Source organism: Elephantulus edwardii, unplaced genomic scaffold, assembly GCF_000299155.1.
Source record: "Elephantulus edwardii isolate Elephantulus edwardi_28Jun2011 unplaced genomic scaffold, EleEdw1.0 scaffold00094, whole genome shotgun sequence".
Lineage (NCBI taxonomy): Eukaryota > Metazoa > Chordata > Mammalia > Macroscelidea > Macroscelididae > Elephantulus > Elephantulus edwardii.
Window position 1 is genome coordinate 11,596,341 of NW_006399844.1, and position 25,395 is coordinate 11,621,735.

General features: G+C 38.8%; 1 protein-coding gene and 1 pseudogene across 1 annotated transcript in view; both read right to left on the reverse strand.

Moving 5' to 3' along the window:
• The window catches only part of SMYD4 (SET and MYND domain containing 4), a 97,287-nt gene that overhangs the window by 61,391 nt on the left and 10,501 nt on the right, over positions 1 to 25,395 (reverse strand). The window lies entirely within an intron of this gene.
• LOC102855236 lies at positions 9,398 to 9,755 on the reverse strand (annotated as a pseudogene).

Consider the following 25,395-nt stretch of genomic DNA (forward strand, 5'->3'; position numbering starts at 1 on the left):
ATGGTGAGACTTCATCTCACAGACTTTCGAAAAAGACACCATTCTTGGAAAATAGAGGGTCAGTGAGGGGGAGAAGATTCTCAGTAAGAAGGGCTGACATAATGGCTACAACAATAACCAGAGCAGATAACCGAGGACCACACAGGGTTTCGTGGTGGTCCACAGGCTTGCTATTAGTTGGAGCTGACTCAACAACACAACATATATTTACACTCTTGAGTTTACAACAATACTGAAATAAATCTCAATTCATACTTGGAGAATGCTAGAAAATCAATTCATTTTGAAAGTCTGTAAGTAAAAGAAAGAAACAACCATTTATTCTTCCTTTCCTATATGGTTTGTACCACGGGGTAATGAAAATAAGAAAAAAAGGTTTTACTTATCTTTATAGAAACATGTATGCGATAAATAAAAAGGAAATGATAGACTATCACAGTTTCATAGCTTCTAAAGAATAAATCAACTCATGGTATTGGCAAAGAGTGTTGAATATTCAAATCTGTCTTGAAGGAAGAGCAAGTAGAGTACTCCCCAGAGGCAAGGATGGTGAAACTTTGTCTCATATACTTACGGTATGTTATTAGAAGGCATTAGTCATTGGAAGAAGATGCCATACTTAGAAAAGTGGAGGGGGGGAAGTCAATGAAAGAAAGGAAGACCCACTCACCCCCAAATTGTATAGCCCTGTGATTTCATCTCTGCCCATCCTTACTCTTCTGCTCCCAACCTTCACCTTTGTGTATCCCCATACATGTTTTTCACAATGAAACAAACCTGAATTCTTAAAAAAAAAAAAAAGGAAGGAAAAAAAAAAAAAAGAAAGGAAGACCATTACAGAGACAGACTGACATGGTGGCCATAACAATGGGCTTGAGCACTGCAGAAATCATGAGGATGTCAGACGACGGGGCAAGGTCTTGTTCAGTGTTGCTGTAAGTTGAAGTAGCTGCCTCAGTACCAATAACAAATCTAAGCACTGATTAGCAATGACTACTAACCCCAGAAGAATAAAGATACGTGCCTCTTGATGACAATCTACCAAAGCAAATACTGCTAAAACCAGAACAAAGTGTCTAGATTGAATATAATTTTATAAAAAATACAGGGAATAGAAAATTCAAATTCAAAAATGTCATGGTCAGCAAAAATCAGACTCTATGGAACCTGAGAGGACAAACAATTTCACCAACAAATGAATTACCAGGAAAATAAGATAATTACAAGCAACAAATGTTGGCGAGGTTGTGGAGAGACTAGAACAAGGTTCACTGCTGGTGGAAGTGTAAAATGGTGCAACCACTGTGGAAGGCAGTATGGCGCTTTCTCAAAAAGTTGCAAACAGAAATATTATTTGATCCAGCAATTCCACTACAGGGAATATACCCTAAAGAAATCATAACCACCACCCAAGGAGATAAACGTACAGCCATGTTTATTGCTGCTTTGTTCACAATAGTAAAGAATTGGAATCAACCCAAGTGCCCATCAACAAATTGATAGAGAAGCTGTGGTGTATTCACACAATGGAATATTATGCAGAACTGAAAGACAAAGAACTCATGAAATATTATTCAAAATGGGTGACCATGGAGGACATTATGCTGAATGAGGTATCTCAGTCACAGAAAAGACAAATATAGCATAAAGCCACTGTTAAAGAACAGGACTGATATGGGGGTGGAGGGGAAACTAAGAAAAGAGGGGATAAATAATGTACATGGCATTGAAACAGATGAGGGAGAGAACTGTATAAAAGGAACAGATGATTAGGTATTATTGGGATGACAAGAGTCCAGAATAAGATCTGCATAGTAAAGTGGTCGGTGGGAAGACGACTGTGTAACAATGAAAGAACTTTTTTTTCCAAAGAAAAATGCAAACTGGGGAGAGGTGGGACAAGGAGGAAAATGTGTAACAGTGAATGAATGGAAATCCAATTTCTTTATAAATGTTCATTAAAATCTAAAAAAAAAGTACTAACTAAAGTCACACTGTAAGTATGTCTTGAGATGTATGAATAGTCAGTTAAGCACACACACAAAAAGAAAGAAAATAAGAGTTAGAGGGTAGTATAAGGACTAAAAGGAAGCTGAGAGGTAACAGTCAACTACAATGTATCAATCTAATATAAATCATAATAGAAATAAGAATAAAACTCTTAGATGTTGAGTCAATTCTGGCTCGGAGCTGACCCGCCAGCAGGTTTTTGAGGCTGAAAAGTGCATGAGAAAAGACTGCCCATCTTTCTCTCCCAGCGCCGCTGGTGGACCTGAACTGCCAGAGAGGAACAGTCTTTGGGTTGGTAAGCAGGGCACTCCCTACAGTCACACCACCAGAGCTCCCTGAGACTGACCTAGACAATCAATACTTAAAACAAATGCACATAACATCTGTAAGACAACCAAGGAATTTCAAATAATGACAGATACTTAACAGCAGGAATTTTAATTTTTAAGTAATAATATTATTGCAGTTATATTTTCTTTTAAAAGCATTCTTATAAAGACATACTCTGAAATATTTATGGTTGAAATTATTTGATGTGTGGTATTTGTTCTAGTATAATGTAGGGGTGGAATAGTTGGTGGAAGAAGAAATAAAACAAAACTGCTCATGAGTTAATTGGAGAAGCTGGCTGGCGGTACATTATTTTATCTAAATTTTTTTATATTATTAAAAATTATTTATTTTTGTTGTTTTACAAAATATAAACTGCAAGATACAATTCAGCAGTTTCTTCATGTATGATTCAGTGACATGACTCATTCACAGAGTAAATTAGTTTCCCATTCAATACGACTGCAGTCCTCACAATGCACTCTTCCCTCTTATTCTTTTTTCCTTCTTCTTTTATTTTGTTTTCTTCTTCTTCCCTCTTATTCTTACTGCTCTCATTTGTCCTTCTTGGCTATCCCTTCCTGTCTTGCGAACTTTACTCTTGGGTAAATGCCATCCTTTCAAACTTATTATGGCTGATTGTTTTCAGGGGTACTTAACAAACTTTCATGTTTTTTAAATTTTACAGTATTTAACAGTTTTTTTTTAAATCAATGAGTTTATGACCTTTAAAGAGATAGACTGACACATTCAATGTGTCATTGGGCCTGAGTATATCAGCCATGGTGAGGCTGGCACAGGACAGATCAAGGTTCCAATCTGTTGTTCATAAAGTTGTTATAAGTCATGGTCAACTTGATAGCACCTAACAACAACAAAACACATATATAGAAAATTCCAAAGAGTCCACAAAAACTTTGTAGAACGAAGAGAGTAATTTAGAAAGTTGTAGGGTACAAGGCCAACAAAGAAAGATCAATTGTGTTTTTATACACTAGGAATGAGAAATCTGAAAGGGAAACTAGGAAGACAATGCTATGTATAATAGCATCTAAGAAAATAAAATACATAGGAATAAATTTAAATAGGGACCTTAAAAGACTTAAACAATGAAAACCATAAAACACTGTTGAATAAGATTAAAGAAGACTTAATAAATAAATCAAAGATGCTTCATGTTTATGGGTTATAAGATCTAATACTGTTAATAAGTCAAAACTACCCAAAGTGATCAATAGAGTCAAGGCAGTCCTGATTAAAATACCCAAAGTTTTGTTTAACAAAGAGGGAAAATTAATCCTAAATTTGATACAGAATGACAAGATGCCTCAAATAGTTAAAATAATGTTGAAAGAAAAAAAACAAATAGGGAGGATTCACATGTCTTTATTTAAAACACATACAACATCAAGAAAACAAAGATTCTCACTACTGGGCCAATTGGCAGCATCATGATAGATGGTAAAGAGATTGAGATTGTTGACAGCTTCAGTTTGCTTGGCTCTACAATAAACACTCTCGGTACCAGCAGCCAGAAAATTAAAAAAATTAATTGCATTGGGAAAGTCTGCTGTCAGAGACCTCTCCAAAGTACTGAAGAGCAAAGATGTCAGCCTGGAGACTAAGGTGCACCTGATTCAGGCCATGGTCTTTGCAATTACTTGCTATGCATGAGAGAGATGGACAATGACTAGGGATGACAGAAGAAGAGTTAATGCCTTTGAGCTGTCGTGCTGGAAAAGAGTATTGAATATACCATGGATTGCCAGGAGAACAAAAAATTCGTCCTGGAGAGGGTGAAGCCAGGCTGCTCCTTGGAAGCAAGGATTCTGAAGCTTTGACATAATCTGTACATGTTGCAAGGCAGGATTAGTTCTTGGAGAGGGATGTCATACTTGGGAGGATGGAGGGACAACTCAGGAGAGGAAAACCCTCAATGAGATGAATTGATTCCGTCATTGGGGGAATGGGGATAGGTGTGGCAAGGGATAGAGTAGGGTTTAGGGTTGTTGTGCATAGGTTGCTATGGGTCACAGGCAACTTGACGGGCATAAACAACAACACTGGAGGCCTAGTATTTATGTCAGTTTGAGGACTAAGGTGCGTCTGATTCAGGTCATGGTCTTTCCAATTACTTGCCATGCATCTGAAAGCTGGATGATGAATAAGGATGACAGAAGAATTGATGCCTTGATCTATGGTGTTGGAGATGAACACTGAACATCCCGTAGAAAGGGTGCAGCTGGAGTGCTCTTTGTTGTTGTTTTTTTAAAAATATTTTATTTTTTTATTTTATTATTTTTGTGTGTGTGTACCGTCAAATCAGATCTGAATGGTACAGGAGGAGATTGCCCCTCCTTCTCCAGCAGAGCATCTGGTAGATTAGAACCATGTACCTCTGGGATTGCAGTGCAGCTTCTTGCCTCTAGGCCACCAGAGCTCCCTTGGAGTGCTCTTTGGAGGCAAGAATGATGAGGCTTTGCCTCATATACTTTGGACATGTTGCTAGGAGGCACTGTTCCTTGGAAAGGGACCTGATGCTGGGAAGGGTAGAGAGCCAGTGAAGGAGAGGAAGACCCTCGACCAGGCAGACTGACACGGCAACTACTGCAATGGGCTCTAGTGTGTCAGAAGTGTGAAGATGGCACAGGGACATGGTTCAGATCTGTTGTTTATAGGGTCGCTACCAGTTGCTCTTAACTAGATGGCACCTAACAACAACACTAGTGGCACACTTTTCCCAAGACATATTTTTTGTTCTTTTGGAAGTCCATAAGATATTCAGTACTCTTCTCCAGCACTAGAACTCAAAGGCATCAATTATTCTGACATTCTTATTCATTATCCAAGTCCCAAATGCTTAGCAAGTGATTGAAAAGATCATAGCCAGGGAGCTCTGGTGACCTAGTGGCAAGAACATGCACTGCAATCTCAGAGGTACACAGTTTGAATCCACCAGATGTTCTGCTGGAGAAGTAGGGGCAATCTCCTCCTGTACCAGTCAGATGCAATTTAATGGTATACACGCACACAAAAAGGGAAAAGATCATAGCCTAAATCAGGCACACTTTATAGTCTTCAAACTGACATCACAGCTCTTCAGTATTTTGGAGGGGTTCCTGAAGCCGACTTACCCAGTGCAATATATCTCCTGATCTCTTGACTGCTGATATCAAGAATGTTGATTGTTGATCCAAACAAAATGAAATAATTGATACTTTGTCTCACATACTTAGGGCATATAGTCAGGAAAGGTCAGTCCCTGGAAAAAGCCATCACACTAGGAAAAGTAGAGGGTCAATGAAAGGGAGGAAAACTATGAAGAAGGACTGTTAGTAACTGCAACAATAGGTCTGAACGTGGCAGAGATTATGAGGATGGCACAGGACAGGACAAGATTTCAATAGGTTCATAGAGTCACTAAGAGTGGTAGGCCACTCAGCATTACCTAACAACAAATGATGATCCAGTAATCCCACTTCTGTAAATTCATCAATATATGAATGTATAAATAAAATATGGCACACAAGAAAATACATAATGCAATACTACTTAACCAACAGGATAAATGACTTTTTGATACATGTTGAGCTCTTGTGGCCTAGTGGCAAGAAACTGCGCTGCAACCCTGAAGGCACACACTTTGAGGCCACCAGACGCTCCATGGGAGAAGGATGCGCTATCTCCTTCCCTCCGATCAACTGCTTCTGAAAACCCGCAGTAGGGTCAGCTACGGGACGGTTCCAACTTGATGGTACACAGCAACATATTATGGATAGTACTTGAAGATGCTATATCATATGAAATCCCTCACAAAGGATGAATTATTGTATGACCTCACTCAAACAAAAAGACAAGAAAAGGCAAGTGTACAGAGATCAATGCTTATTAGCAGTTACACAGAACAGAAAGGAAGAGGAAAGAAACAGGTCAACAGCGATGGGAAAAAATTGCACTGATTATAGGTAAAGTCGCATAATTGATTATTTCAATTTCAGTCAACAAACTATATACTTATAAACAGCTGAATTGGTGAAAATTTGATGGGCATAGTTACAACAACAACAATAATAAAAGTAGCTGCTTCGTGAAGGCCTCCGGCAGGTGTTGACTCAATGTGATTTCTGCCCAGTGCTCTGAATGTCAAAGTGAAAAGTAGCTACTGAAGTATAATCAAAAACCTGAAGGGATTTGGCACCTTGGATTGGAGGTTTAAGATCATGTTTTCATGGGCTATCTCAGTTAATTAACTTAATAAAGGTTTAGTACTCGGTTCTACACCCTATTTCATTGCATATTGCCTGGGGTCTTAAAGAGGCACATAATTAATTTCTATTCTCCTGGAAGAACAGAGAAAGAAAAGTAAAATATAAAAGGAGGATAAGTGCCTTGATGAACAACTGTTCTTTTGCCACAAGATAAAAAAATCGGATGGTGCCTGGCTATCATTACTGAATATTTTGATCAGAGATTGCATAGAAGAACCTTGTTCAAGAGGGGAGGAAGGCAGAACAGAATTTCATATTCTCATGGGCTTCAAACCTTAAACCAAAAACATCCCCTGAAGTCTTAAAATGGAACAAGAGTTTAGCATAATTAGTAAAAATATCTTCCTTGAGCATTATGCTCTTTTTAAGAACTACCTATAAGGGATCAAATTAAGAATATTTTGATGAGTTAGTGGCTCAAAAAAGGAGGAGTGAAAATAGTTGCATTAACTCTAAAAATGTTACTAAACTGTATGTACATTTAGAAACTATTAAATTGGTGCACATTTTACTGTGTATATTTTCAACAACAAAATGAATAAAATTATGGAAAAAAGAGATAAACAGAATATAAGGCTTAGAAAAATACAGGGAAACAGAAGCCTGACCCTCGAGAGGCCGTGGTCTCTGTTGGCGTTCCCTGCAGACAATAAAATCTAAAAAAAAAAATAAATAAATAAACAAATAGGGAAACAAAAACACTATAGAAGCATTTCAGGCTCCTAACAAGTAAAATTTTTGAGAAAAACAAAATCAGAAATATGCAGCTAAAACTATGCTCTGAAAATAATAATAATCACATATTTATCTATTATTAAATTAGAAATAATGAAAATAAAGTAAGCCATCCATACAAAAAATTCACTCTACCAGTCAGCAATACTTACAGTGTTATTGCTGCTGGGTGCCATCTAGTCGACTCTAACTCCTAGTGACTCTATGAACAATGGATTTGAACTTTGCCCTTCTGTGCACCAACCTCACAACCTCTGTTATGTTCAAGTCCACTGTGGTAGTCACTTCACAACCCGTCTCACTGACAGTCTCCTCTTGTCAACCCCTCTACCTTTTAGATTTTAAATACAGTCAATTTTAAACCCAGTAGTCATCTAAAATCTCATCTTCTCTGAAGTACACTGTGTTTGAGCTAAGTTTTTTTACTGCCGCTCCCTCCCCCCCCAAAAAAAAAAACCCCTTGTTTGTTTGAGAATTTTCAAACTTACTGAAAAGTTGGTAGAACAGTAGAAAGAACATTGGCATAGCTTTCTCAGAGAGTTCTCCCGGTGTAGTGGTGAGGAACTATGCTACCAACACAAAGGTATGTGGTTCAACTCCACTAGCTGCTTCAAGGGAGAAAAATGGATAATCTGCTCTCATTAACTCTAGAGGCAGGGAGTTAACTGCCTCTGAAAACCTGCTGGAGGGTCAGTGATGGATAGATTCTGACTCAATGGCACGCACACACCACCACCACCACCATCACCATCACCTAGCTTTCTAAGATATAGCCTTTCCTAACATGCCCCAACTATGTGAGACGAAGCTTTATCATCTTTGCCTCCAAGAAGCCTTCTGGCTGCACTTTCTCCAAAGCATACTTGTTTGTTCCTTTGGCAGTCCACGGGATATTTAGTACTATTCTCCAACAAAGGCATTAATTCTTCTATGATCCAGATGCATTGTCCAGATGCATTTGCAACTGACTGAAAAAAACAGGACCTGGATCAAGTGCACCTTACTTTTCAGAATGACATAATTTCTTTTCAGTATTTTGGAGATCCCTGATAGTAGAATTGCCCAATGCAAGCATCCTGATCTTCTGACTGCTGGCACCAGGGGCACTGATTGTTGATACAAGCAAGATGACATCACTGACAATGTTAATACTTTCTCCATCTATCATGATGATGCCTACTGACTGGCCCATTGGTAAGGACTTTTGTTTTTCTGTGTTGCAATGTAATCCACATTGAAGGTTGTAGTCCTTGATCTTCTGCATTGAGCATTTCAAGCCCTCCTCCCTTTCAGCAATATTATAAATGCAAGTTGTTGATAAGTCTTCCTCTAAATCTGATGCCATATTCCTCTTCTAGAGCTCAGCTTCATGAATTAATTGATCAGCATACAGATGGAAAAGGTTTGGGTGAAAGATACAGTCCTGACACACACCTTTCTTGATTTTACTTTTTTGGTCATAATTTTTTTAAATTACAATTTTAATGAAAGTTTATAGAAAGGTTGGGTTTTCATTCATTCATTGTATGTTTCCTGATTTTAAGCCATGTAGTGCTCACTTGCTCTGTTTGGACAACAGCTTCTTGGTCTAGTATAGAGATTTTGTATGAGCACAATTAAAGTGTCCTGGGATTCCCAAATGTTTACCATAGTTTATTATGATCCACACAAACGTATCTGCATAGTCAATACAATACAGATAAATATTCTTCCAGTATTCTCCGCTTTCAGCCAGAATCCATCTGACAACAGCAATGATATGGTGTCACAGCCTCTTCTAAACATCACTTGAACTTCTGGCAGTTAAAATTTCTTTCTATTGGTTTTCATACAAGAATTCATTTACATTGTGCCTCATTCATATACATCATGTTTTTAGAAGTCTTTCATTTATATTGTGTTTCAAAAAATACAGAATGCTTCACTAATTTGTGTGTTTTCCTTGTGCAGGGGCCATGCTTCTCTGTATTGTTCCAATTTTAGCACTGTTCTAGCCATTTTTGTTTGTTTGGGTTTTTTTTTTAAGTTTTATAACTTTATTTGATAATCTGCTATCAGTTTTCATCCACATTAATTGTAGATTTATTGAAAGTGGTGACAGGTACACAAGTAACCAGGGTATACAGCTTGTTTGGGGAAATTTCATCCTCATTACACTTTCTGGACAACCGTACATGAATGTGGTATGGGATATTCCTTATTCCTTTGGCCCAGGCAGCTTTGTTAAGCCTACTGTCAATGTACATAAGTATCTGGTGTTCCCATCTCCTCCATGGCAAATTTCCAGATCTCTTGACTGCCTGAGGGGCACGTTTCTAAAAGCCCACTCCATGGATGGCTTGTGCATGTTAAATGGTATATTCTTTGGTCACCACTTCACTTCTTCTTATCACCCTTCTTCACAGGGGCCATAGTGCCAGGACCAGGCTGGAAAAGCCTGTTATGGCCATTTTTGGATGATCTTCAGCAGTGTTTCGCTTGCATGTGATATTACTAATACTATTCAATAATTTCCACATTCTATTGGATCACCTTTCTTAAGAATAAGAACAAATATGGATCTCTGCCAGTCAGTTGGCCAGGGAACTGTTCTCCATATTTCCTGGCGTAGACTGGTGAGGAGGTCCAGAGTTGCATCCGTTAGTTGAAACATGTCAACTGGTATTCCATTAATTCCTGAGAACTTATTTTTTTGCCACTGCCTTGGTGCAACTTAAATCTTTCCTTTATTACCACTGGCTCTTGTTCATATGGTACTTCTTGAAATCTTTCATTATTGACCAATTCTTTTTGGTATAGTGACTGTGTATTCCTTCTATCTTCTTTTGATGCTTCCTGAATCATTCAAGATTTTGCCAACAGCATCTCTCAAAGGTTCATCAATCATTAGCATTTCTGCCACACTGTTTCTCCTCTGTGTAAACACATGCACCCACACTCCATCACCCAAATACTGTTAAGTATATCTATATATATCTCATATCTGTAATATATATACCAAATGGTACCTGTAGTATCAATCAGATTCAGTCAAGAGTTGTTGTTGCTTTGTGCCATCGAGTCGCTTACGACTCATAGCGACCTTATGTACAAGAGCCCTCAACGTTGTTCTATCCTGTGCCAACCTCGCCGTCTCAAACACACTCATTTCCACCACTCCACTCACAGAATCAATCCATCTCATTGAGGGTCTTCCTCTCTTGCGCCTTCCCCTCCACTCTCCCAAACATGATGTCCCTCTCCAAGGACCAATCCCCCCTTGCAACATGCCCAAAGTATGTCAGACAAAGCTTCAGAATCCTTGACTCCAAGGAGCATTCTGGCTTCACCCCCTCCAGGAAAAACCTGTTTGTTCTTCTAGCAGTCCATGGTATATTCAATACTCCAGGACCACAACTCAAAGGCATAAATTATCTTCCTATTATCCCTATTCATGGTCCAACTCTCCAATGCATAGCACGTAATTGCAAAGACTATAGCCTGGATCAGGTGCACCTTAGTCTCCAGCCTGATGTCGTTGCTCTTCAGTACTCTTGAGAGGTCCCGCAACGCTGACTTTCCCAATGCAATTCGTCTCCTGATTTTCTGGCTGCTGTTACCAAGAGTGTTGACTGTGGAACCAAGTAAACTAAGAGAGAAACAAATCCAGTTATAGGGCTGAATGGAAAAAAAGGGAAGAAGTTATACTTATTAAAACTCAGAGAATAAGTGCTGCTGAGCTTCACACCTCTGAAAAAGTATGCCTGCTTGGCTAGGACTGGTGGCTCTGAGCTTGAGGAAGGGCTCTATAGGCCGGGGTCCCAAGCTTTTGAGCAAGGGGCATTTGCTGGATAATACTGGTGTTTCAGGGATAGACTTGGTGATGCCAATTCTATAAATATTGAGCAAACAGAAAAATGTAATCAGAACTGCTGCTGTCTGGGTAAAAAATTGTTGCTGGAACGACTGCAGGAAGCTCAAAAGAAGCCCAGAAAAAAGTGAATTCTGTTTTATTCCTCTAGCTTTGCTTTATCCCTAGAGTCCTTCTAGCAACATCTGTCTCAAAGTCAACTGGCAAAATAGAAAATCAGTCTCAGTCACAAAGTAGAGAGTGTGTAGGTTAATAAGAATAGAGCTGAAAGATACTGTGAGTAGCAAATGTCATTGTAGTTGTTGTGTGCCCACGAGTCAGAACCAGCTGACCCGGCAGTTTTCAGAAGCTGTAAAGAGCATGGGAGGAGAATGCCCGTACTTTTCCCATGGAGCAGCTGGCAGATCCGAACCATGTGCCTTTAGGATTGCAGCATAGGCTTCTTACCGTTAGGTCCAGAGTTCCCTGTCTATTCTCTCTCTCGCTCTCTCTCTCTCTCTCTCTCACACACACACACACACACACACACGTACGTATATTTTGTTGTTGAGAATATACATATCTCTACATACACTAATGCAATAGTTTTTACATGTAGAATTCAGTGACTGTAATTACAGTTTTCAAGTTATACAATCATTCTCACCCTCTTTTCCCTGTTAACATGAACTCATTGCTCCAAAAGGTTCCAGTCTAATCCACTGTCAATTTGATCCCATAAAGTTGTTTGTTTTTTTTTAAATTAATTCATTGTTGCACATTTTCTTCACTTTCCCCTCCCCCAGTCCACTTTGCAATGCACTTCTTGTTCCAGATTGTTGCCAAACATATCATGCCTAATCATATATTCCTTTTGGGCAGTTCTTCCCCTCATCTGTTCCAATGCAGTGTTCATTACCTAGCCACTCTTTTTCTATTATCCTTCCAAGCGCCCATGTCAGTCCTATTTTATATAGCAGTGTTATAGATAGTTCTTAAAAAAGCAAACTGCTTAAGGCAGATCTTCCCTAATAGTTATGTTCAACTACTGTTCAGTTTTGGATTTTTTATTTTTATTGTTCAGTTTTAAGAAGATATTTTTGGTTTAATGTTTAAGATGATCTCTGGGCAATTGTCTCTGGGTTTTGTCCACCACTGAGAGGAAGATCCTCAGTGACATGGGTTGACACAGTGACTGCAGCATTGGGCTCAAGCATGTCAGAGAGGCTGAGGATGGCACAGGATAGAGCAGGATTCAGATCTGTTGTTCATAGGGTCAGTATGAGTCATACTCAACTCGACGCACCAAACAACAACAATAGTAAGAACACAGCTGCAGTCTTTTACCTTCTCCAGTTCATTCGTAGGGACCCTTTCCTTTTGTATTGGGTAGGTAATCAGTGGATGACACTTCTCAAAAAAACCCACACTATTTCTCAAAATAAAAAAGCGCCAAACAAACAAACCAAACACTATTTCTCAACAATCTTTTTTTCTGTTGGATTGCGCATTTATTGGTGGTGTGTGCCTAATAACACACTGGAGATCATAAAAGGGTCACACTCTCACTCTTATAGGGCGTATCCTTCTGCACTATATCTAACAATGCTCCACCATAATCCTTAAGGTTTTCACTGGTTATTTATTTTTCAGAAGTAAACAACTGTCATGGTGTTTCTCTCTAGTTTGTCTTAGTCTGGAATCTCCTAAGCCCAGATCTGTCCACCATGCGTGACTCTACTGGTAGCTGAAATGCCAGTATCATAGCCTCCAATATTATTACAGCAACATGCTGGCCACCACAGCACAACAAAGTGACAGACAGGTGATGGGAGAGTCTAACTAAAGCTATAGTAATTTGAGAAAAAAAATAGGAGCTAGAAATATTGGAAAGGAAGGTTACTGTTTGCAGATACAGGGAGTGGGTAAGAAGTTGGGCTGTTAACCCAAAGGCAGGTAGTTTGACTCCACCAGCTGGTTCTTGGTGGAAAGATGGATAATCTCCTCTTGTGCAATTTATAGCTTCTGAAACCCCATTGATGGGTCAGCTATTTTGCTTCTGAATCCATGGCAATAAGTTAGGTTGTTTATAACACAATTGTTTTGGTAAAAATTCCAAGTGTACTGACATAAAAGTGAATAAATTATGTAAGTATTAGTTTACTGGTCAATTTTAAAAGGATAAAACAGTATCCTGGCTTTTATACCTGCAACCACTAATTAGAAAATGTAATTGGGAGAAAATAACCTTATTCACAGTAGTAACAACAACCTTAAAATAAGTTAACGTTTCTTACTTAAAACAAGCAAGAAAATAAGAAAATATATAAGACCTATATAAAGAAAACCACAAAACTTTACTTTTGGATATAAAAGAAGTCCTGCATAAATGGCAAGACATAGTGTTTATGTGGTTAAGAAAATGTAATACTGTAAAGATGTCAGGACTTCCTAAATGTATCTATAAATCCACATAATCTCAATCAAACACACAACACTTTCTTATGGGACTTGACAAGCTAATTCTAAAGTTCACATGGGGGAAATAGAAACGAACAGCAAAGATATTTTTTAAAAAGATGAGTGTATGTTGGGTGAAGCCGGTCTAGTAAGACTGCAAAACCATATTTTTACTAAGAAACTTGCTTTTCTCCTACTTCTGGTAATAAAATCTCAGTGAGGAAATCATTCCATGCAGTTGAAACAGGGCTGACTAATTTCCCAACAGGGTTGGGCATGTGATACAGACATAGCCAATGAGAATAATGCTCTCCCATTGACCAAAGGATGACCATGCGACCAAAAAAGTAGGACATTCGGATGACCAACAAATACATAAAGAAATGCTCAAAATCCCTAGCTCTTAGAGACATGCAAATCAAAACAACTATGAGATATCATCTTACCCCAGAAAGAATAGCAAAATTTAACAGAGCAGCAAACAACAAATGCTGGTGAGGTTGTGGAGAAACTGGAACATTTATTCACTGTTGGTGGGAGTGTAAAATGGTACAAACAGTGTGGAAGGTGGTATGGCGCTTTCTCAAAAAGTTGCAAATAGAAGGGGAGCTCTGGTGGCCTAGTGGCAAGAAGCTGCACTGCAATCCCAGAGGCGCACGGTTCAAATCCACCAGATGCTCTGCCGGGGAAGGAGGGACAATCTCCTCCTGTACCAGTCAGATCCGATTTGATGGTACACACACACACACACACACACACACACAAATAATAATAAAAAATTAAAAAAAGTTGCAAATAGAAATACCATTTGACCCCGCAATTCCTCTACTGGGAATATACCCTAAAGAAACCATAACTGCCACCCAGGCACATATATGCACACCCATGTTTACTGTGGCTTTTTTCACAATAGCAAAGAACTGAAAACAACCCAAGTGCCCATCAACAAATTAATGGCTAGAGAAGCTGTGGTATACAGAATGGAATACTATGCTGCACTGAAAAACAAGGAACTCATGAATTATAAAAAATAGGTGCGTGTAGCAATGGATGAATGGAAATCCAAAATCTCTGTAAATGTTCATTAAAATTATTAAAAAAAATAAAATTGGTGACCCCGAAGGATATTATGCTGAGTGAAATATTTCTGTCACAAAAGAACAAATACTGCATAGTGCCACTGTTGTAGAACGAGACTGACATCAGGGCTGGGGTGAGACTGAGAAAAAAATGGATAAACTATGCATACTGCATTGAAACAGATGAGGGAGAGAACTGTTTAAAAGCGATACATGATTGGTTATTATGGCTATGACAGGAGTCCAGAGTGAAGTGTACTGGGTGGGGGCAGGGATTGTATACCAAAGAAGGAATTTTTCTTTTACTTTCAGAGAGAGGAGAAAACTTGGAGGGGAGGGGTGGGCAGGTGGGCTGGGAGAAAAATGAAACAATGAATGAATGGAAATCCAAAGTCTCTGTAAATTTTCATTAAAATTAATAAAATTAAACAAAAACAAAAGAACAAAACTAGGGTAAACAAGGTTCAATCCAGAGCTTTTCTGCTACAACTACTCAGAAAGTGGGCTTTCTTTGCCTGGGTAATTACTATTATTAGGCGCTGTGAAGTCGGGTATGATTCATAGCAACCCTATAAACAATAGATCTAAACCCTGTCCTGTCCTGTGCCAGTCTCAAAATCTCTGACACACTGGAGCCCATTGCTGCAGTCACTGTGTCAATCCACCTGGTGGAGGGTCTTTCTCTCCTTTGCTGTCCCCTCTGTCTTTCCAAGCATGATGTTCTTCTCCAAGGAATAGCCTCTCCTAGCAACATACCCAAAGTATGCAAGACAAAGCCTCACCATACTTGCTTTTAAGAAGCAATGTGGCTTCACCCTCTCCAAGACATATCTGTAATTAAGCTATTAGCCACAAGTATTTGTCTGTGCTTCCAGTGGTGATAGTACCTACCAAGTGGAAAGACTGCATCTGAGAAACAGAGATGAGTCCAGATGACATTATTTGCAATCCCCAGAAATAAGCCAGCCTGAAAACAGATGCCTTTGATATCCCAATTTTATAGTCAATAAACTTCCTAATTTGTGTGGAGTTTCTATCATTTAAAATTGAAAGAAGATACCAGGATACTATAAAACCAAAGTAATTAAAGCCTTCTAGTTTTTGCCATAGAAACAGTTTAGACAAAGATTTATGGATAGTGGGAAATTAACTTTCAATAAAGGTGGCACTGAGGGAAAGATGGGCCATTCAATAAATGCTGCAGGAAATTATCTATCTGGAACAAAAGAAAATAAAGTTAGAACACTTCCTCACATCATCCATAAAAATAAATTATAGATGAGTTAGAGAGCCAAAAGGAAAACATAAAAATACTAGGAAAAAAGAAAGACTGTTTTTATAATCTTTGGGTAGAACAGACCCCATGGGCAATGAATATAACCCAGAAGCCATAAAGATAAATAACAGATTAGGGGGGATAGAGAAAATAGTACAACAATGAATGAATGGAAATCCAAAATCTCTGTAAACGTTCATTAAAATTAATAAAATAAAATAAGGATAAATAACAGATTAGGAAAAGAACTAACATACACAACAAAGGTATATGTGTTGTTGTTGTTAGGTGCCATAGAGTTGGGTATGACTCATAGCAACCCTTAGAATCATAGACCTGACCCTTGCCCTATCTTGCACCATAATCACCATCTTGGATATACTTGAGCCCTATGTTATAGTCATTTGTGTCAATCCACCTGTTTGAGGGTCTTCCTCTCTTTACACTGCTGTTATTGTACACTGTCACCTCAGAACTGACCCACAGCTGACCCTTCAATGGGTATTCAGAAGCAATACATTTCATGGGAGAAGATTGCCCCTTTGTTTTTTTAAAAAAAGGCATTTATTCAGTGTCATGATCAGACTATCACATTTAGCAGATTGCCCCTTTTGTCCTACAGAGTAGCTGGTGTATTCGAACTACATACCTTTGTGTTGGCAGCTCAAGTTCTTCTACCACTAAGCCACCAGGGCCCCCTATTCCTTATAGAGATCTAAAATTAATAAGAGAAAGACAAATGCCTCACTAGAAAAAAATGAGAAAGGGTCATTAACAAGCAATTCACTTAAGAAATGCAAATGGGTCATAACATCTGGATGTTTTATTTCACTAGTAATCAGAAAAATAAAGATGAAAGTGAGATTTCTTTTTTTTTGTCTTTAAGATTGACAAAATTAAAGACTCATGGTAAAGTTATGGGAAAATTATTATTTTCATACATTTATGATAAATGTTACCATCAATTGTGGTATAAATATACCATTGTTAAAAAGATTAAAAGTGTACAATAATGTTAAGTATTATTCATAGTATCAATGAACTTCCTTGGTGTTCAACAGCAAATAAATAAAATGGGGTATATATATATCATAGACTATTATGCAGCCATAAAAAGGAACGGAGGTCTAATACATGTTATATAATATGGATAAATTGTGAAGATATTTTGATAAGTGAATGAATAGGACACAAGAAAATTTTATGTTTCTACTTATATGAAATATCTAGAACAGGTAATATTCAATCTGTATACTGAGCCTATGAATTGATAAGACAGTAATTATATGATAATCTCAGAAGCTGGGCTGTACAAAGAAAAGTGTGGCATAAGGATTGCAGGAAGACTCATTAACAAACTATATTATGCAAATGACACACCTTGCTTATAGAAAGTGAAGACGTGAAATACTACAGAACACCAACGCCTTCAATATGTATTATATATAAACGTCAAGAAAACAAAAATTCTCACCACTGGACGCATAGGCTACATCATAGTAGACAGAGAAAAGATTGAAGTTGTCAAAGACTTAATTTTATACTGCTCCATGGGAACAGCAATCAAGAAATCAAAAGATGTGTTGCAGTGGGTAAATCTATTGTCAGGGACCTCTTTAAATTACTAAAAAGCAAGAATGTCACAAGTCTAAGCTGTGCCTGACCTAAACCATGGTATTTTCAGGGGCTTGAGTCATTCTCCTTTAAGTGAGCAGTCCAATGCTTAACCTCCTATACCACCAGGGCTCCTGTGCATATGATTCATATCAGTGAAATGGAAACTTAAAATGGGTATAAAGATGTATATTTTATACTAGTACATATTTTACACTAAAATATAACAGATGACTTTTACTACAGTAAAAAAATATTGAGGTATGACATTGAAAAAAATTCTTAATATAACCTAATAGGTAATAGGAGCTTTGGGGGTCTAGTGGTAAAAAGCTGCACTGCAATCCTAAAGACACACTGTTTGAATCCACCAGCTGCTCTGTAGGAAAACGAAGGGCAGCCTCCTCTCATGAGATTTACTGTTTCTGAAAACCCACTGGAGGATCAGCTGTGGGTCGGTTCTGACTTGATGGTACACAATAACAATAATAGGTAATAAGGAAAAATATATGTTACACTTAACCTACAAGCCTATTAGAATAAACAAAAAGGACTAAAAAGGTCTAACTGTGATTATCTATGAGAAGGAGTAACAATTATTGGATCTACAATTAATACCCTTGGTACCAGCGGTCAGGAAATAAGGAGACGCATTGCACTGGGAAAATCTGCAGTTAGGGACCGAAAATATTGAGGAGTAATGATTTCAGTTTGAGAACTAAGGTGTGTCTGATTTAGGCCATAGTCTTTCTGATTACTTGCTATGCATCTGAGAGCTAGACAATGAATGAGGATTTCAGAAGAATTAGTACCTTTGAGTTGCAGTACTGGAGAAGAGCACTGAATATCCCATGGATGGTCAGGAGAACAAACAGATATGTCTTGGAGAGGGTGCACTAGAATGCTCTTTGAAGGCAAGAATGATGAGGCTTTACCTCATATACTTTGGGCATGTTGCTAGTAGGGGCTATTCTTTGGATAAAAACATGATGCTGGGAAGGGTGGAGGGTTGGTGAAGGAGAGGAAGACCCTCAACAAGGTGGACTGAGACAGTGACTGCGACGATGGGCTCTTGAGTATCAGGAAATGTGAGGATGGCGCAGGAAGAGCAGGGTTTAAGTCTTTTGTTCACTGAATCACTATGAATCACACGACTTGATGGCACCTACCACCACCATGAGAAGGAACGAAGAATAAGAAGAAAACATTAAAGTTTTACTTCATTAGAATCTTCTAAATAAGAATGCATTTGAATCTTTCTAGCATTAAAAAAAAACAACACCCCCAAAAAGTACATTTAATCTTCATATATCAATTCTCAAAATCAGATATTCTGTATTTATAACAATACTAAAAACTCAATTATGCAACTCTTTGGTCCATTAATGACACACACCTGGCAATGATGACCACCAGGGTGCTCAGTGACAGTAATGCTGCTGTGATGGTCAAGGTTCTGTGTCTACTTGTCTGAGCTGTTCTTCTCAGTGGTTTGGCAGCTCTGTAATGATGCAGTCCCCTTCCATTTTCATGTCACATCAATTTTTACCTAACAACCTGGTCCTTGGCAGCTAGCTAATAATGTCAGTAAATGAGGAGTGGACATATAATGCTATGTGAACCTAATATCTGAATTGATAAGGGGAAAAAAGGAACTACTTATTTCATTCAACTAATCTGAATCCCAGGGAGCTCTGTAGCCTAGTGGCAAAAAGCTGAACTGCAATCCTGAAGGCACGCAGTTTGAATCCACCAGCTGCTCCACAGGAGAAGGAAGGGCAATTTCCTCCCTTGTGATTAACTGCTTCTGAAAGTCAGTTGAAGGGTAAGCTATGGATCAGTTTTGACTCAATGGTACACAACAACTACAACAACCGTCTGAATGTCTGCTCCGCTGTGCTGGTTGCTGGCAAAAAGGTAAAGATGTGGGGAGCTCTGGTGGCCTAGTGGTAAGGAGCTGCAACTACAATCCCAGAGGCCCACGGTTCGAATCCACCAGATGCTCTGCTGGGGAAGGAGGGACAATCTCCTCCTGTACCAGTCAGATCTGATTTGACGGTACACTCACACAAAAATAATAAAATTAAAAAAAAAAAAAAAGTAAGGATGCCAACTCTGAACTTCAAAGGTATGTTTGTGTATTTGTATGTATTTTCTAATCTAAATCACTCTTCTTTCTTACTAGTCTCCTTTTTTTAAAAAAAAACCCTTATGATTTATTCATGGTATCATTATGGTTATAGGTATTACAGGGAAGGACAGGTAAAGAAGGCAAATAAAGCAAGCTCTTTTTTTCCTTTATTTAACGAGGTGCAGCATTTTGACATTTTTATGATGCCTGGTTGACTTAATTCACTGACTTGAGCTGGAAGTGACAATGGCAAATCTTTTCTTTCTTTTTTTTTAAAAAAACACCAGCAAATCTTAGTAGTTTAAAATTTCCCTACATTCCTACTCCAAGTATCTCAATTCCTGAACTACACTGTAACTCTGAGGTGATACTTAATTTAACTTTCTTGAATCTTTCAAATTTTAATCTGACACTTGTTGTTAAAGTAGGTTGTAAATCTGCCTTCCTCTTGGCTAACCCAGGCTACCAGCCATCTTAACTATTAAGTTACTATATAAGAATAAAACTATTACCTTCTTAACCAATGGTTCCATAAATGATCCTAGGATAGTGTACCTAACATCCTTCACAGCGTTAACTCAAGAAGCCCCACAACTCTGATCACCCTGACTACTTTATCATTGCATGGATACAAAGGGCACATAAAGCTGATCCCAGAACAAGTATCGCAAACATCATTAAAAAAAAATCAATTTTAGCACATTCAGTTCCTACCAAGTGTCTGAGCATGTGAGAAGAAAACATCAAGAATGAAGAAATAAAACTCCTTCCTAAACACCTAATCAATTTGATGGCTTTCTTCACAGCCATAATTGACAAAATCCAGTGTCTTCAATTTGCGGACTTGAGGAGTCAATTTTCAAAGTGATTATCTCTGGTGGCTTAGTGGTAAGGAATTGTGCTGCCAACACAAAGGTATGTGGTTCAAATTTATGCTGGTTTCTCTATGGAAGAAAGATGGGCAATCTCCTTCCTTGTAATTTACTGCCTCTAAAAACCCACTGAAGGGTCAACTCTACATGATGGTTCTGACTCAGCGGTACAAAACAAAAACAACAACAACAACATCACGAAGAGCTTTCTGATTTTTCTTTGCCATGGCCCATGAACTCTAGCCCTTCAATAGGACATTCCTTCTCCTAATTGGTTCCTCAACATACTGCTGATAGTGCTTGATAAAGTCCCAAGAGCTGTCTTCCTTGAGGAACTCCTCAGCCAACCTACCACTGAAGCACTGATCTATTTCTCACTTCATGCCCTTTTGTGACTCTACAACATTCAGATCAACAGCAGCAACAACAATCTACAATAGTTCCTTGACTTAGAAAGTCCATCCTTGACACATTCCAGACTATTCTCTACAAGGTATGGATCATTTCTTGAAACATAAGCCACTTAAAACGTTATGCTCATGTAAAACCTTTTGGGAATGTCTTTGTTCTTATAATAAAGATATGGATTGAAGCTCAACATTAAGAAGACAAAGATTCTTCTCACCACTGAGCCAACAGGAGGCACCAAGACAGATGAAGAAGAGACTGAGGTTGTTAACAATTTCAGTTTACTCAGATCCACAATGAAAACTCTTGGCACCAGCAGTCAGGAAATCAAAAGCTGAATTGCTCTGGGGAAAGCTGCTGTCAGGAACCTCTCCAAAGTGCTAAAGAGCAATTATGTTAGTCTGGAGACTAAGGTGCACCTGACTCAGGGTATGGTCTTCACAATTACTTGCATCAGAGAGTTGGGCAATGTCTAGAGTTGACAGAAGGAGGACTGATGCCTTTGAGTTGTGGTGCTGGAGAAGAGTTTTGAACATAGCATGGACTGCCAAGAGAACAAACAGGTTTATGCTAGAGAGAGTGAAACCAGGCTTCTCTTAGGAAAAGAGGATTCTGAAGCTCCATTTCACATACTCTGAGCACATGGCCAGGAAGGACCAGTCTCTGGAGAGGAACGTCATGCTTGGAAGGGTGAAGGGACAGCACAGGAGAGGAAGATCCAGGATGAGATAGACTGACACAGTAACTGGGGTAATGGGGATGGGTCTGTCAGAGACAGTGATACTGGCTCAGGACAGGATAGGGTTCAGAGCTATTGTACATAGGGTTGCAATGAATTACAGGCGACTCAATGGCACATAACAAGAACAATAATTCTTAATTTATTACAGCCAGTAAAACATTAGAAGCTGATCCCTGTCTATATCTTTGGCTTGCTTTCACCATATTCCCCTTCCAAGTACAAATAATTCATTAATACTCCTGTGTCCAACTACTGTCAAACTAAACTCTGAATTTTAGTTATGGTACTTCTCAGTTCTAGAAAGTATTTTTTTTAAATTTCTTTGTTGAAATATACCTTGCAATTTATTTTTATATTTTCTTATATTTCATATCTGAGTTTTACCAATGCCTTCAGTGCAGCCTGAACTTTTTCCTTCATTATCATTGGCTCTTTCTTTTTTACTTGGTGTGAGCCATCAAATCAGATCTGACAGGTACAGGAGGAGATTGCCCCTCCTTCTCCAGTGAAGCATCTGGTGGATTCAAACTGCGAGCCTTTGGGATTGCAGTGCAGTTTCTTGCCACTAGGCCACGAGAGCTTCCTTATCATTGGCTCTTTATTAAATGCTAGTTCTGGAAATATTTCAGTGTCGATCAATTCTTTTTGGTACAGTAACTATGTGTATTACTTCCATCTTCTTTTAAAGCTTTCTGGATCGTTCAAGATTTTTCCCATAGCATGTCAGTACTGTAACTCAAGATCTTTTCAAGCACTTGCCATGCATCTGAGAGCTGGAAAATTAATAAAGATGATAGGAGAAGAATTTATAATTTTGAGTTGTGGTGCTGGAGAAGAGTACTAAACAACTCATGAACCACCAAAGAACAAATAGATATGTCTTGGAGAAAGTTCAGCCAGAGTGTTCCTTAAAGGCGAGGATGGTGAAGCTTCATATTACATACTTTGAGTATGTTTTTGTTGTTGTTATGTGCTATCCTCGAGTCACCTGAGACTCATAGCAACCTTATGCACAATAGCTCTGCACCTTGTCCTATTCTGAGCCCAATCTCACTGTCCACAACACAACTACCCTCATTACTCCAGTTACTGTAATCCATCTCATTCAGGGTCTTCTCTCCTGTGCTGTCCCCCCATCCTTCCAAGAGCATGAGGTCTTTCTCCAAGGACTTGGCCCCTCTTGGCCATGTGTCCAAAGTGTGTGAGACAAAGCTTCAAAATCCTTACTTCAAAGGATTAGTTTGGTTTTATCCTATCCAAGACAGACTTCTTTGTGTTCTTGGTGGTCCATGGTATGTTCAATACTCTTATCCAGCACCATAACTCAAAGGCATAGAATAGATATTCTTCTGCCAACTCTAGTCATCGTCTAGCTCTCTGATGCATAACAAGTAATTGCAAAGACCATGGTCTGAATCAGGCGCACCTTAGTCTCTAGACTATCATTGCTCTTTAGCACTTTGGAGAGGTTCCTGATAGATTTTCCCAATGCAATTTGTCTTTTGATTTCCTGACTGTTGGTGCCAAGAGTGTTGAATAGGGATCCAAACCAGCTGAAATTGTTAATTATCTCAATCTCTTCTCCATCTATCATGGTGCTACCAGTTGGTCCAGTGGTGAGGATCTCTGCCTTCTTCTTGTTGAGCTTCAATGAATATTGAAGATTATAGTCCTTGACCTTCTGCAGCAAATGCTTCAGGTCCTCCTTAGGTCTGGTAAGCAAGGTTGTGTCACTAGCATAACGCAGAGCCAGTCTCACTATCTCCAACACATCTACCCTCATTACTCCAATTACTGTGTCAATCCATTATATCCAGATTCTTCCTTTCCTGCACTGTCCCTACACTTTTCCAAGCATGATGTCCTTCTCCAAGGACTGGTTCCTCCTGCTCATGTGCCCAAAGTATGTGAGATGGAGCTTTAAAATCCTTGCCTTTAGGGAGGAGTCCTCCAGGAGAGACTTTTTAGTTTTCAAGGAAGTCCATGATATATTCATAACTCATTTTCAGCACAACTCAAAGGCATTGATTCTTCTATCATCCTTGGTCATTATCCAGCTCTCTTCTCTGATGCAGAGCAATTAATTGCAAAGACCATGGCTTGGATCAGGCACACCTCTATCTCTAGACTGACACTGTTGTTCTTCAGCACTCTGAAGAGGTCCCGGACAGCAGATTTCCTAAGGCAATTAATCTTTTGATTTCCTGACTGCTCATACCAAGAGTGTTGATTGTGGAGCCAAGCAAGCTGAACCTGTGAACAACCTCAACCTCTCTATTATGGTGTTGCTAAATGGCCCAGTGGTGAGAATGTGCTTTCTTGATGTTAAGGTTCAGTTCATATTGAAGATTTTAGTCCTTTACCTTCTGCAGTAAAAGCCTCATGTCCTCTTCAGTTTCAGCAAGCAAGGTTGTATCATCTTATAATGCAGATTTGTTGATGAGTCTTCCTCCAATCCTGATGCCACATTCCTCCTCATAAATTCCAGCCTCCCAAAAAGATCTGTTCTGCATATAGATTGAAAAGGTATGGAGATAGATTGCATCCCTGGTGTACACCTTTCCTGATTTTGAACCATGCAGTGTTTCCTTGGTCTGTTCTTGGTTTTGCATGAGCACAATTAAGTATTCTGGGATTCCAATTCTTCTCAAGGTTAGCCACAATTTGTTGTGATCCACATAGGAAAATGCCTTTGTATAGTCAATAAAACAGAGATTCCTCTGGTCCTCTCTGCTTTCAACTAATATCCACCTAACATTGGCTCTTATGTCCCTAGTATTAGTGTCATGGCCTCTTCTAAACCCATCTTACACATCTGGCAGTTCTCTGTCAATGTACTGTTCCAGTCATTTTTGGATAATATTCAGCAAGATCTTGCTTGCCTGAGGTATTAGTGATATTGTTCAATAAATTCCACATCCTTTAGATACTGAGTTTTTTTAAAAAAAATATTTATTTTATACTGGTTTACTTACAAAGTTCGTATACATTGATTTTCACACCAGTTCATTCCCATTTCCTTTACCGACCCAACCCTTCACCCATCAAATTGTGTGATGCTATGAGTACCACTCCCACCACCCCCAAACCTATCCTCACCCTTCTGCTTCCATCCTCCCCCTTGGATTCTCATACATATTTTACTAGTTATCTTTCTATTTCAACAATAATTCTCTTATACAGTAGTTGTCCTAATGGGCTAATGGGACTGAGTTAGTTCATTTAACATAGTACTCTCCAGTCCCTCCCAAGTTAGGTAGTGATTTTCAAAATCATTGTTCCTGCATGCTGTGTTGTATTTCATCATGTGAATGTACCATAATGTCTCAATCTATTTGATGGTGGTGGGACCTCTGGGCTGTTTCCATGTACTTGTGACAGTGAATAATGCTGCTACGGACATTGGTGTACAAATCTCTGCTTATGCCTCAGTTCTAATTTTCTCGGGGTATATTCCAAGCAGTGGAATAGCGCAGTCATATGGAATTTCTATGTTCAGCTTTTTTGAGGAAACATCAAACTGCCTTCCAGAGTGGTTGTGTCAAATGGGCAAAGAGTTGGAGTCAGAAAATCAAAAGGGCCGAACTCGCTCAGCATATCTTAAGCTCAAGGAACTGAAGAACAAATTCAAACCTCGAGTT